The 11,707-nt window shown below is 43.9% G+C and overlaps 1 pseudogene; it reads right to left on the reverse strand.

Moving 5' to 3' along the window:
• Positions 1-830: 830 nt before the first annotated feature.
• LOC112412266 (40S ribosomal protein SA pseudogene) lies at positions 831-1,676 on the reverse strand (annotated as a pseudogene).
• Positions 1,677-11,707: the final 10,031 nt, after the last annotated feature.

The following is an 11,707-nucleotide window of genomic DNA, read 5'->3' on the forward strand; positions in this document are numbered from 1 at the left end:
ATGTGGGATCCTCCCGGACCTGGGCACGAACCCGCGTCCCCCGCATCGGCAGGCAGACCCCCAACCACTGCGCCACCAGGGAAGCCCGATAATTTTTTTAATTCAAATATCAAATGTATTTTTAATGTACCCACAGAGGAATTTACATATGAGTTCATGAAGAACAGCAAGTGATATTCGTGTATGCAGAGGAAAGATGATGGCCTTTTTCTTGATGGTAATGAAATTTGATAAATGACTTCTTTCCACAGAATCTCTGAAATAGAGTGATGCAGGTACTCACATTTTATCAAATTAGTTAGAGCTTTTCTAGGAATTGGCTCTGTTTTTACTTACGTCCTTCTGTGACAAAATTAAAGATAAGTTATTTGTTAGAGGCACTATCAATGGTCTTAATTGGAAAACATTTAGCAAGATGAACCTAGCATGCTGGGTGTGAGACTAGGAGAACTTGTGCTCTGGTTTCAAAAACCGGCAGTTCTTAGTGCTATGCTTTCCCAAACCATAGAGAACTGGCTTTTCCTGGGAAACCCTAACTTCTCACACGATGCTCCTTTTTATTCTTTTTACTTATTTACATTGCTTAATGAAATGAGGCAATCACATGATGTACTCTAACTTGAAAATCCTGTAAGCTGATACTTCAAATTCTATAAATTATATACAGATCTAGTATAATTTTTTTTTTTTTTTTAAGAAACTGTTTACTTTCCATCAGCTTATTTCCATTTTAAGAGTTTGTGGTCCAGGGCTTCCCTGGTGGCGCAGTGGTTGAGAGTCCGCCTGCCAATGCAGGTGACACGGGTTCGTGACCCGGTCCGGGAGGAAGCTTAAGACCACCCAGTGGTTGTTCCTACCCACTCAGTGGCCTGAGCAGTGGGAGGTGCAGACCAGCCTTCAGTGGGGCACAGAGGGCACCTGCACACCTTCGGACCAGTCCGCCACCTCAGGCTGAGGAGCAGTGAACTCAGGAGGTGAGGCGGTCCATTCACCCTGAAATTCCTCCTTGGTCACAGCCTTCTCAGCTGCCGCCTGCTGTTCCTTTTCAGTCTCTTCAGGATCTCTGTAGAAGTAGACATCAGGCATGACCTCCCATGGGTGTTCACGGGAGATGGTGCCACGCATGCGCAGAACTTCCCGGGCAAGCATCCACCACATTAGACCCACTGAGTGAGCTCCCTTGTTGTTGCATGGGATGGCAATGTCCACATAATGCAGAGGAGAGTCTGTGTTATACAGAGCAATGGTAGGCAGGTTAACATAAGAGGCCTCTGTGAGAGGCTGGTGGGCAGCCCTGGGATCAGTAATCACCAGAAGTCTTGGCTCCGGAAGGCTGCCCGGCTTTGGTTAGTGAAGGTTCCAGGAGTGAAGCGGCCAGCAAGAGGAGTGGCTCCAGTGGCAGCAGCAAACTTCAGGACAGCGCGCTGGCCAGTATTCCTGGAGGATACGACACTGACATCAGCTGGGTTTTCAGTGGCAACAACGGCACGAGCTGCCAACAGAAGCTTCTCCCAGGTTCTCTTCAGATTTACTATGTAGATGCCATCACTTTTCCTTTTGTAGGTGTACTGTTCCATTTGGAAGTCTAGGTTGGTGCCACCTAAGTGGGTTCCTGCTGCAAGAAATTTGAGGACATCCTCCTCCTTCTTTTGCAGGACATCAAGGGCTCCAGACATTGTGAAAGTTTCCCTTTAAGTTATGATGGGAATCCAGAACAATCCGTATGGACCCTTGTCTGACTGACGTGGAAAGAAAGCTAGTATTCTGTTTAAAAAAATTTTTTTAATATTATTTTAAAGGTTACATTCCATTTACAGTAAATACAAAATATTGGCTATATTCCCTGTGTTGTACACTACATCCCTCAGCCTATCTTTTTTTTTAAACATCTTTATTGGAGTATAATTGCTTTACAATATTGTGTTAGTTTCTGATGTATAACAAAGTGAATCAGCTATACATATACATATGTCCCCATATCTCCTCCCTCTTGCGTCTCCCTCCCTCCCACCCTCCCTATCCCACCCCTCTAGGTGCTCACAAAGCACCGAGCTGATCTCCCTGTGCTATGTGGCTGCTTCCCGCTAGCTATCTACCTTACGTTTGGTAGTGTATATATGTCCATGCCACTCTCTGACTTTGTCCCAGCTTACCCTTCCCTCTCCCCGTGTCCTCAAGTCCATTCTCTATGTCTGCGTCTTTATTCCTGTCCTGCCCCTAGGTTCTTCAGAAACTTTTTTTTTTTTTTAGATTCCATATATATGTGTTAGCATACGGTATTTGTTTTTCTCTTTCTGACTTACTTCACTCTGTATGACAGACTCTAGGTCCATCCCCTCACTACAGATAACTCAATTTCGTTTCATTTTATGGCTGAGTAATACTCCATTGTATATATGTGCCATTCTTTATCCATTCATCTGTTGATGGACACTGAGGTTGCTTCCATGTCCTGGCTATTGTAAATAGTGCTGCAATGAACATTGCGGTACATGACTCTTTTTATTTTTTTTTTGAATTTTTGAATTTTATTATTTTTTTTATACAGCAGGTTCTTATTAGTCATCAATTTTATACACATCAGTGTATACATGTCAATCCCAATCGCGCAATTCATCACACCACCATCCCCACACTCCCGCGGCTTTCCCCCCTTGGTGTCCATACGTTGGTTCTCTGCATCTGTGTCTCAACTTCTGCCCTGCCAACCGGTTCGTCTGAACCATTTTTCTAGGTTCCACATACATGCATTAACATACGATACTTGTTTTTCTCTTTCTGACTTACTTCACTCTGTATGACAGTCTCTAGATCCATCCAAGTCTCAACAAATGACCCAATTTCGTTCCTTTTTATGGCTGAGTAATATTCCATTGTATATATGTACCACAACTTCTTTATCCATTAGGCTGTTGATGGGCATTTAGGTTGCTTTCATGACATGGCTATTGTGAATAGTGCTGCAATGAACATTGGGGTGCATGCGTCTCTTTGAACTATGGTTTTCTCTGGATATATGCCCAGTAGTGGGATTGCTGGATCATATGGTAATTCTAGTTTTAGTTTTTTAAGGAACCTCCATACTGTTCTCCATAGTGGCTGTATCAATTTACATTCCCACCAACAGTGCAAGAGGGTTCCCTTTTCTCCACACCCTCTCCAGCATTTGTTGTCTGTAGATTTTCTGATGATACCCATTCTAACTAGTGTGAGATGATACCACAGTGTAGTTTTGGTTTGCATTTCTCTTGAGCCTGTCTTACACCCAACAGTCTGTACCTCCCACTCCCCCACCCTGGTATTGCCCCTCCCCCTCCCCGCTGGTCACCACTAGTTTGTTCTCTGTATCTGTGGGCCTGCTTCTTTTTTGTTATATTCACTAGTTTATTGTATTTTTTAGATTACACGTATAAGTGATATTCTACAGTATTTGTCTTTTTCTGTCTGACCTATTTCACTTAGCATAATGCCCTCCAGGTCCATCCAGGCTGCTGCAAATGGCAAAACTTCATTGTTTTTTTATGGCTGAGTAGTATTCCATTTATATATATATGTATGCCATAACCTCTTTATCCATTCATGTGTTGATGTACACTTAGGTTGTTTCCATATCTTGGCAATTGTAAATAATGCTGCTATGAACATTGGGTACATGTATCTTTTTGAATTAGTGTTTTGGTTTTTTTCAGCTTTATACCCAGGAGTGGAATTGCTGGGTCGTATGGTAGTTTTATTTTTAGTTTTTTGAGAAACCTCCATACTGTTTTCCACAGTAGCTACACCAGTTTACCTTTCCACCAACAGTGTGAGAGGGTTCTCTTTTCTCCGCATTCTCGCCAACATTTGTTATTTGTGGTCTTCCTGTTGATGGTCATTCTGACAGGTGTGAGATGATATCTCATTGTGGTTTTGATTTGCATTTCCCTGATGAGTAGTGATGCTCTAGTATTAATTCTTTAAGTTTACTTGAATGCTAGAAAAGTCCCCTCCCTGTGTGACAGCTGCAGGATCATAATCAAGGGGGGAAGAGGGGACTATTGACAAATGATATTGAAAATATCAGTGGTGGCTCTCTTGGGGCAGTAAGATTTCAGGTGACTTTTAATGTCTTTCTTCATATGTTAAATGATTAGTTGAATTTTAACAGTGAGCCTGAATTGTTTGCACAATCAGAAAGTTATCTATAAATAAATGAAATTAGAACCTTATTGAACACTCTTTTCACAGATAAGTTCCAGAAAGAATAAAGACCAAAATATGTGAAGCACAGCTTTTATATGATTAGAAGGAAATGTACAGATTATCTTCATGACGTTGAGTTAAGCAGAATTTCTTAAGCCAGAAAGTATGAATCGTAAAGGAAAAGACTTAGAAATTTGCATGTAATTTTTCAATGATGCCAAAATTAAAGTTTAGCTTAAAGATTTGATTGAAAAAACAAGCCACAAACTAGGAGAAGATATTTGTAACATGTATTGCAAAGTATCTAAGAAACACAAGGAAATAAAAAGCAAAACAAAACCCCCAGTTTTTAAGAATGGACAAAAAATATGAAGAGGAAGGAGAAAAGGCAAACAAAATCACCAAAATTCACAAAATGTCCTCCTCCTCACTAAGAGAAACACAAATTAAATTAGATGCCACAGTATATCCCTCTGATCGTCTACAAAACGTCAAACCGGACAATATGAGATGTTGGAAAGGAAGTGGAGAAGAGGAACTTGCATATTCTACTAGTGGGAGTGAAAATGAATACAATTGTTTTGATGTCAAATTACCAATATCCAGTAAAGCTGAAAATTTACATCCCTTGTGACCTAGAAAGTCCTCCTCTAGAGAAACTTGCAGATAAGTGCTAAGAGACAGCTACCAAAAGAACAATCTAAAACCCATCAGAGAGAAATAAAAAATAAAGTTTATATGCCCAAGAACATTAAAATAGCAATTTAAGAAATGAACTAGGTCTCTACGTGTTAACCTTATTAACATAGGTCACTAAAACATACCACTGAAAAGAAAAAAGAAACAGGTTGTAGAAAATTTAAACAGTATGATACAAATTATTTAAAATTTAAAAACCACTATATATTGCCAATGGATACATATACGCTTAGAGCGGTGTACTGGAGGACACTCCATGGGGTTGTCTCTGGGGAAAAAAAGTGAAAGAAGGCAAAGAAGGAGGGAAGAAAATCGAACTTGAATTTTATTTCAATATTATATTACCTTTATTTTTTTATTATTTTTATTTTTTTTCTGTATGCGGGCCTCTCACTGTTGTGGCCTCTCCCGTTGCGGAGCACAGGCTCCGGACGCGCAGGCTCAGCAGCCATGGCTCACAGGCCCAGCCGCTCTGCGGCATGTGGGATCTGCCCGGACCGGGGCATGAACCCCTGTCCCCTGCATCGGCAGGCGGACTCTCAACCACTGTGCCACCAGGGAAGCCCTATATTACCTTTATTAAAAATACTTATAAAGTATATTGCAAAAGATAAAAGTAATGAACTCAGAGTCTCATTCCTGCTTGTCACAGAGCCTGACCAGCTCACCAGAGTCTCAGGTATCCCGGGGTTCCAGGAAGAGAACCTGCAGGGCCCTTGGGTGAGGCTGCACCTCAGTAATGGGAATGGAGCACAGCTCCAGCGTAAATTTCTTGTTTTTTTTCATTTTAGTTTTTAAAGTTTTTTTGGTGTTGAAATATAGCTGATTTACAGTGTTAGTGATTCAGTTATACAAGTATACATATGCTTTTTCATATTCTTTTCTATTATAGGTTATTATAGTTCCCTGTGCTATACAGTAGGTCCTTACTGTTTATCTATTTTATGTATAGAACAATAGTTTGTATCTGTTAATCCCAAACTCCTAATTTATCCCTCTCCCCTCTTCCCACTTTGGTAACCATAAGTTTGTTTTTTATGTCTGTGAGTCTCTTTCTGTTTTGTAAATAAGTTCATTTGTATCATTTTTTTAGATTCCTCATATAAGTGATATCATGTGATATTTGCCTTTCTCTGTCTGACTTAGTTCACTTAGTATGATAATCTCTAGGTCCATCCCTGTTGCTGCAAATGGCATTATTTCATTCTTTCTTCTGGCTAAGTAATATTCCATTGTACATATGTACCACATCTTCTTTATCCATTCATCTGTTTATGGACACTTAGGTTGCTTCCATGTCTTGGCTATTGTAAACAGGGCTGCTGTGAACACTGGGGTGCATTTATCTTTTTGAATTAGAGTTTTCATATTTTCTGGGTATATGCCCAGGCAGCCTCAATTTCTGTTTGCAGTTAAGACGTGGATCAAATGCTACTGGACGCCCAGCATGAACCTAGATGATGTCACCCCCAGAGTGTCCACTGTGATGACCCACAAGATACTAGTAGTTTCTGAACTAGACACCCACAGTGCTGGAGGAAAAACAGCCCTCAGCCCGAAGAAGATTATATCAAGAGAAGAAATTGAAAACCTTTTGAAGAAAAACTCAGATTGGACAGCGGATTGGTCAAGTCGGTCTGAAAACATCCCCCCCACCCCCGCCTCCAGAAAACTGCCTTTAAACATCTTTAAACACCAAACAAAGCACACAGCCTCTCTCGGCAGGAGGAGCGTGTGTCTTAGGAAGAAAGGGGACATTTTCTCAGCAGAATTTCTAAGCGTTTTCCTTCCATCTCTGCTGCTCTCACATCACTGGCCAGTGGCTTGGGGACCGTATTGGAAAGCATCTGGCCACCAGTGTCTTTTGATGGAGACTTGGACTCTGGCTGTTGCACACGGTGGAGATTGTCTACTAAAGGCTACACTGAACTCTGCTATTTATTCTTTGCGAAGCAGGAACTAGAAAACCAAGGTGCAAATCAAACTCCACAGTAGAGTTTAGATGCCAAAATGTGTTTGCTTTCACAGTGTAATGGCTTCAGCTTCCAACGGATAGGCGACAGGGACGTGTCAGCATTCTGTCAGAGACACCTGCTCAATCTGTTTCAGGCCCCTCATCAGTTAACCTCGTCCTTTGTGCTGAGCTTTTGGGGGCTCTGCGAATCAATGTTAATCTAAGCAAATCTGTGTCTACATTTAAAAAACTAGAAATTGAAGAAAATAAATAAATCTTTGCCAAATCCATCAGAGATTACTGTATTTGCATGTGGTTTAAAATCAAACCTTATAAAAGCTTTTTGATTAAGCCAGAAAAAAGTAATTTATTTAAAAATAAATATTTATACTCCCACCGTGTTACTGGGAACCTTTCAGTCTTGGTTTGGGTGATAATGCCTGGAGTCAGCTGCAGCAGTGGAAGTGACCCTATTTGGGGCTTTTGCTGTTGGAGAGCTGGGAGAGCTCAGGAGGTCAAGAGGCCAAAACAAGAGCATACCCACCTCTCCTGGGACCTTGCTTGGGGCACAGGTGGGGCTTGGTTGGGTGACTGAAATCTTCTCCCAGCTTTGTTGAAGGAAACCAGGCTCTGTGTTGATTCCTAGGTGTTAGCAACTGTTTTATCTGTCAATATTCTAAAAATTTATTGAGAACTCTAAATCATTTTAAAAAATCATCTCTCAACTCAAAGATAAGGCAAAGGTGTATGTAAGAAAAGTACAGCTTGTATTTTTCCTCTCTAGATGTCTAGGTCAGTTTAAGTATGTTCAAGTCAAGCATCGTAAGTGTTGTGATAAATAGCTACCTTTCTCAGAAGATTCCTCTGGTTTTTGTAACCTCCCCTCCTGTCTAACAGGCTTAATACAAATTTAGCTTGATAAGTGTGTCTTGGAAATGGAACATTCCACAAGTCCTATGTATTAGTCATTACCTGAAGCACCCACAGTTATGTACTTACGAAGTCCTTTGACAGATCCCTGGACACAGGGCTGATAATTAGCAGGCATTGACATCCACTCTGCACACTGGCCATGGTCCACCTTGATCATTTAGTACCTGAACCTCACTGTGTACCTGAGTTCAACACTGTGCCTTGAAGGTCATTATGGCCCCTGATCACGGGTCTTGGCAGATTTACTGTCTCAGTGCTGAAATCTGGTAGAGCCCTTCCAAGTCCACTGTTTCTCCAGCCTTCCTCTCCCCATTGCTGGAGCAATCTGGTCCTTGTCACCAGCCTTGACCTCAGCCAGTCTCCAGGACAAATCCGACTTTAGGCAGGAAGCATCTAGACCTCGATCCTCATCACCCTGCCTTCAGTGCTGAACCTCTAGTGGGGATACATGAGCTGACACCCTGCCAACCTCTGCGGCTCCCCTTCCCCACCGCCTCTCTCTGCCCCACCTGTCTGGTGCATGCACGCACGTGCACACCTGTTCTCAGGTGTGACGGCCTGCTGAACATCCCAGTCATGACTTCAGCCCTGCTGCTTCCTCCCTCCTCTGCCTGGGATGCATCATTTCAGCAGAAGCAGTTGGCTGGTACAAGGAAGCAGCGTGACTAAGAAAGGATGGGATGGGGTTCCTTGACCATCCATGTTTCTGAGAACACCCTTACCTTCTTTCTGTGTTCAAAGCAAGTTCTGTTTCCAGGGGGGCTGCGTGGCCTCTCCAGGCTGCCCCAGCTTACTCAGGCAGAGAAAGAACACACTTACCTCGTGCTCCCACTTCACATTTTATTGCTAAAACCCTTCCACAACTTCGTGAGGGAGGAACCGTTATCATCATTCTACTGATGAGGAAGCTGAGCTCAGAAAAGCTGAGACCTGGCTCCAAACCAGAGAGTCTCTGGTTCCAGAGCCCTTTGTCACTGTCCCCAAGGCCCGGGTCTTAGACTCACTTCTATTTTGTTCTGTAGCCTGAGTTCATGTGTTATTTCATGGTCAGCACCACACTCTCTCTAGGACTGGGGCTGCTTTGTTCCGCAGCTCCTCCTCGGAGAAGGGAAGCCCCCTGCCCTGGACCCTGACTCAATGCTGGAGTCCAGCTCCCTCGACAATGTTCCCCATCACTGCTGGCTGCCTAGACGTCCAAACACCACCTGAACTCACCATCACTGTGCTCTCCTGTCTGATAGGGGACTGGACTCCTGCAGGCAGTCTCTGCAGCCAGCTGCTGACATAAAATGCAGTGTCCTGTTGCCACACCCTTTGGCTACAGCCCTGGAGCCCAATTTTCTCTCAGCACCAGCAGCTGGATCTGAGCCCTCCTGTTCATCCCACCCACCCCATGGAGCAAGTCAGCTTAGAAGTCGTGCACACCCCCACCCAGCATTCTTCACTGGATCCTTCTTCACCAAGTTATGTCTAGTTCTTGAGCAAGACAGCTGCAGCGGGACCAACGCAACTAGACTCTGACTTTAGTCTCTGGTCTTTGTTTATTTGTTCACTAGGGTCTTCAGTTGGGTTTCCCCAGAAGCCAACTTTGAGATGAAAATTTGAGACCAAGTAGTTGATTTGAGGGGTGACCCAAGGAAGTGTTATTGAGTGGGTTACCCCTGGGTGGCCCCAGGGTTCAGTGCCACTGGGGAGCTGTGGATGAGAGTGTAGAACACAGCTCAGAGTCCTCCCACCAAAGGAGGGCGAGGACACTTGGGGATTCCTCCCGGTCACACGGTCATGGGCTGAGGGCTGCACTGCACTTCTGGCTGCAGCCCTCACAGGGAGAGCAGTGGGTGCTTGCAGTAAGGTTGTTCTAAAACATACTGTGAGGGGTCTTTCCTGGTGGCGTAGTGGTTAAGAATCCACCTGCCAATGCAGGGGACACGGGTTCGAGCCCTGGTCCGGGAAGATCCCACATGCTGTGGAGCAACTAAGCCCGCACGCCACAACTACTGAGCCTGCGCTCTAGAGCCCACGAGCCACGACTACTGAAACCCGTGCGCCTAGAGCCCGTGCTCCTCAACAAGAGAAGCCAACGCAGTGAGAAGCCCATCCACTGCAACAAAGAGTAGCCCCCCGCTCGCCGCAACTAGAGAAAGCCCGCGTGCAGCAATGAAGACCCAACACAGCCAAAAATAAATAAAATTTAAAAAGATAAATAATATACTGTGATGGTGCATACCCAGGGGGTATAAGCAGAACACAGGCGGCATCCACTACAGTCAGTTAAAATAACTCTCAGAGCTGCCGTTTTAGTGATTCTGGAAAGCTTCTGGAGGAAGTATGCAGCGTCACACTAAGTATTACCTGCGGAAGTCTTCCAAGGTTTCTTACGTTTGGCTTATGAACTGTCATCGTAGTCCTGTATAGGACTGCTCTGGCAGCTCCCCACCTCCACCCTATCTCCAGTACATGCACCAGGTCATTCAGGGAATTCAAAGGTCTTTCATGTGTTTTTCGCTCTTTTACTGACTATGAATATTATTCATATTTTGCGAGCCCTCCCCTCATACAAAACGGCAGGAACTAGATGCTTAAAAGAGCGCTAAGTGTAAAACACTCTTCCTACCTTCAAGGAACACACCATCAAGTTGGGCAATTCCAATATGTACCATTATTCTTCTTTTCAGGTGGGATACAGGGTAAGAACCAAAGGGATGGGGTTGCTTATGAGCCTTTCCAGCTGAAAAATCTATAAGAACAGAAATCAAGTTAGCCTGAGACTAGAATTGAAATACCAGAATCACAGAATTGAGTCCCTGATTTCAACCTCTGCCAAGTTACTAAAGATGGCACTTCTTTTCACATTGTGCTATAGTTACGGTTCTGTCTGACTCCATCTATCCTACCAACTCTTAAGAACAGGGATAGTTTCCATATTACACATCTACTGCTGCATAACAAATTACGCTAAAACTGACCAGCTTACAAGATGTATGTATTATGTCATAGTTTCTATGAGTCAGGAATCTGGACACAGCCTTCCCAGGTCCTCTTTCTCAGGGTCCTTCACAACCTGAAATCAAGATGTCATCCAAGGCTTGAGTCTCATCTGAAGGCTTGACTGGGCAAGGATCTGCTTCCAAGTTCACATGGTTGTTGGCAGCATTAAGTTCCTCATGGACTGGTAAACTGAGGGTCTCAGTTCTGAGATGGCTGTTGGCTGGAGGCCACCCTCAGGTCCTTGCCAGGTGGGCCTCTCCAATACGGCAGTTTGCATCACCAAAGCATGGAAACCAAGAAGGCAACAGAGAGAGAAGCCATAGTCTTTCCTAACCTAATCATAGAAGTGACATCCATCACCTTTGCCATATTCTATAGGTTAGGAGCAAGTCACTAGATACAGACCACACTTAAGAGGAGGAGCTTATTTAAGGCCATGAATACAAGGAAGTGGGGATAATTGGGGGCCTGTCATGGTGTCCTTACCACCTGGTTATACTAGGTGCTCAATAATGTCTGTTATTTTGCATGTTTATTATTCCTAAAACAACAGGACAAGTTGCAAAACTGCATCACAGCAAAAGAACATTAGATTTTAAAGGGGGCTGACCATGTAGTAGGAGAGTTTGGTGACGTACATTCCATTCTATTCAGTGGACAAATCCACCTAAGAACCCAGTCATGTACTAGTAGCTGGAATGTGAGCTCCCTGAAGGCAGGACTATGTCCTTAATCTCGACATCATCAACACCTATTGCCCCTTCCTTGACTCACGAGAGGAAGTTGGCAAACACTGAATGGATTGAGGAATGGTAAAGTGTGGACCAGTGCCAGTCTGGGGCCTGTTAGGAACCAGGCCGCACAGCAGGAGGTGAGCGGCTTCATCTGCAGCTCCCCATCCCTCCCCATCGCTTGCATTACCACCTGAACCCTCCCCCCCCACCCTCCCCA

The sequence above is a fragment of the Neophocaena asiaeorientalis genome, unplaced genomic scaffold, assembly GCF_003031525.2.
Source record: "Neophocaena asiaeorientalis asiaeorientalis breed wild unplaced genomic scaffold, Neophocaena_asiaeorientalis_V1.1 scaffold110, whole genome shotgun sequence".
Classification (NCBI taxonomy): domain Eukaryota; kingdom Metazoa; phylum Chordata; class Mammalia; order Artiodactyla; family Phocoenidae; genus Neophocaena; species Neophocaena asiaeorientalis.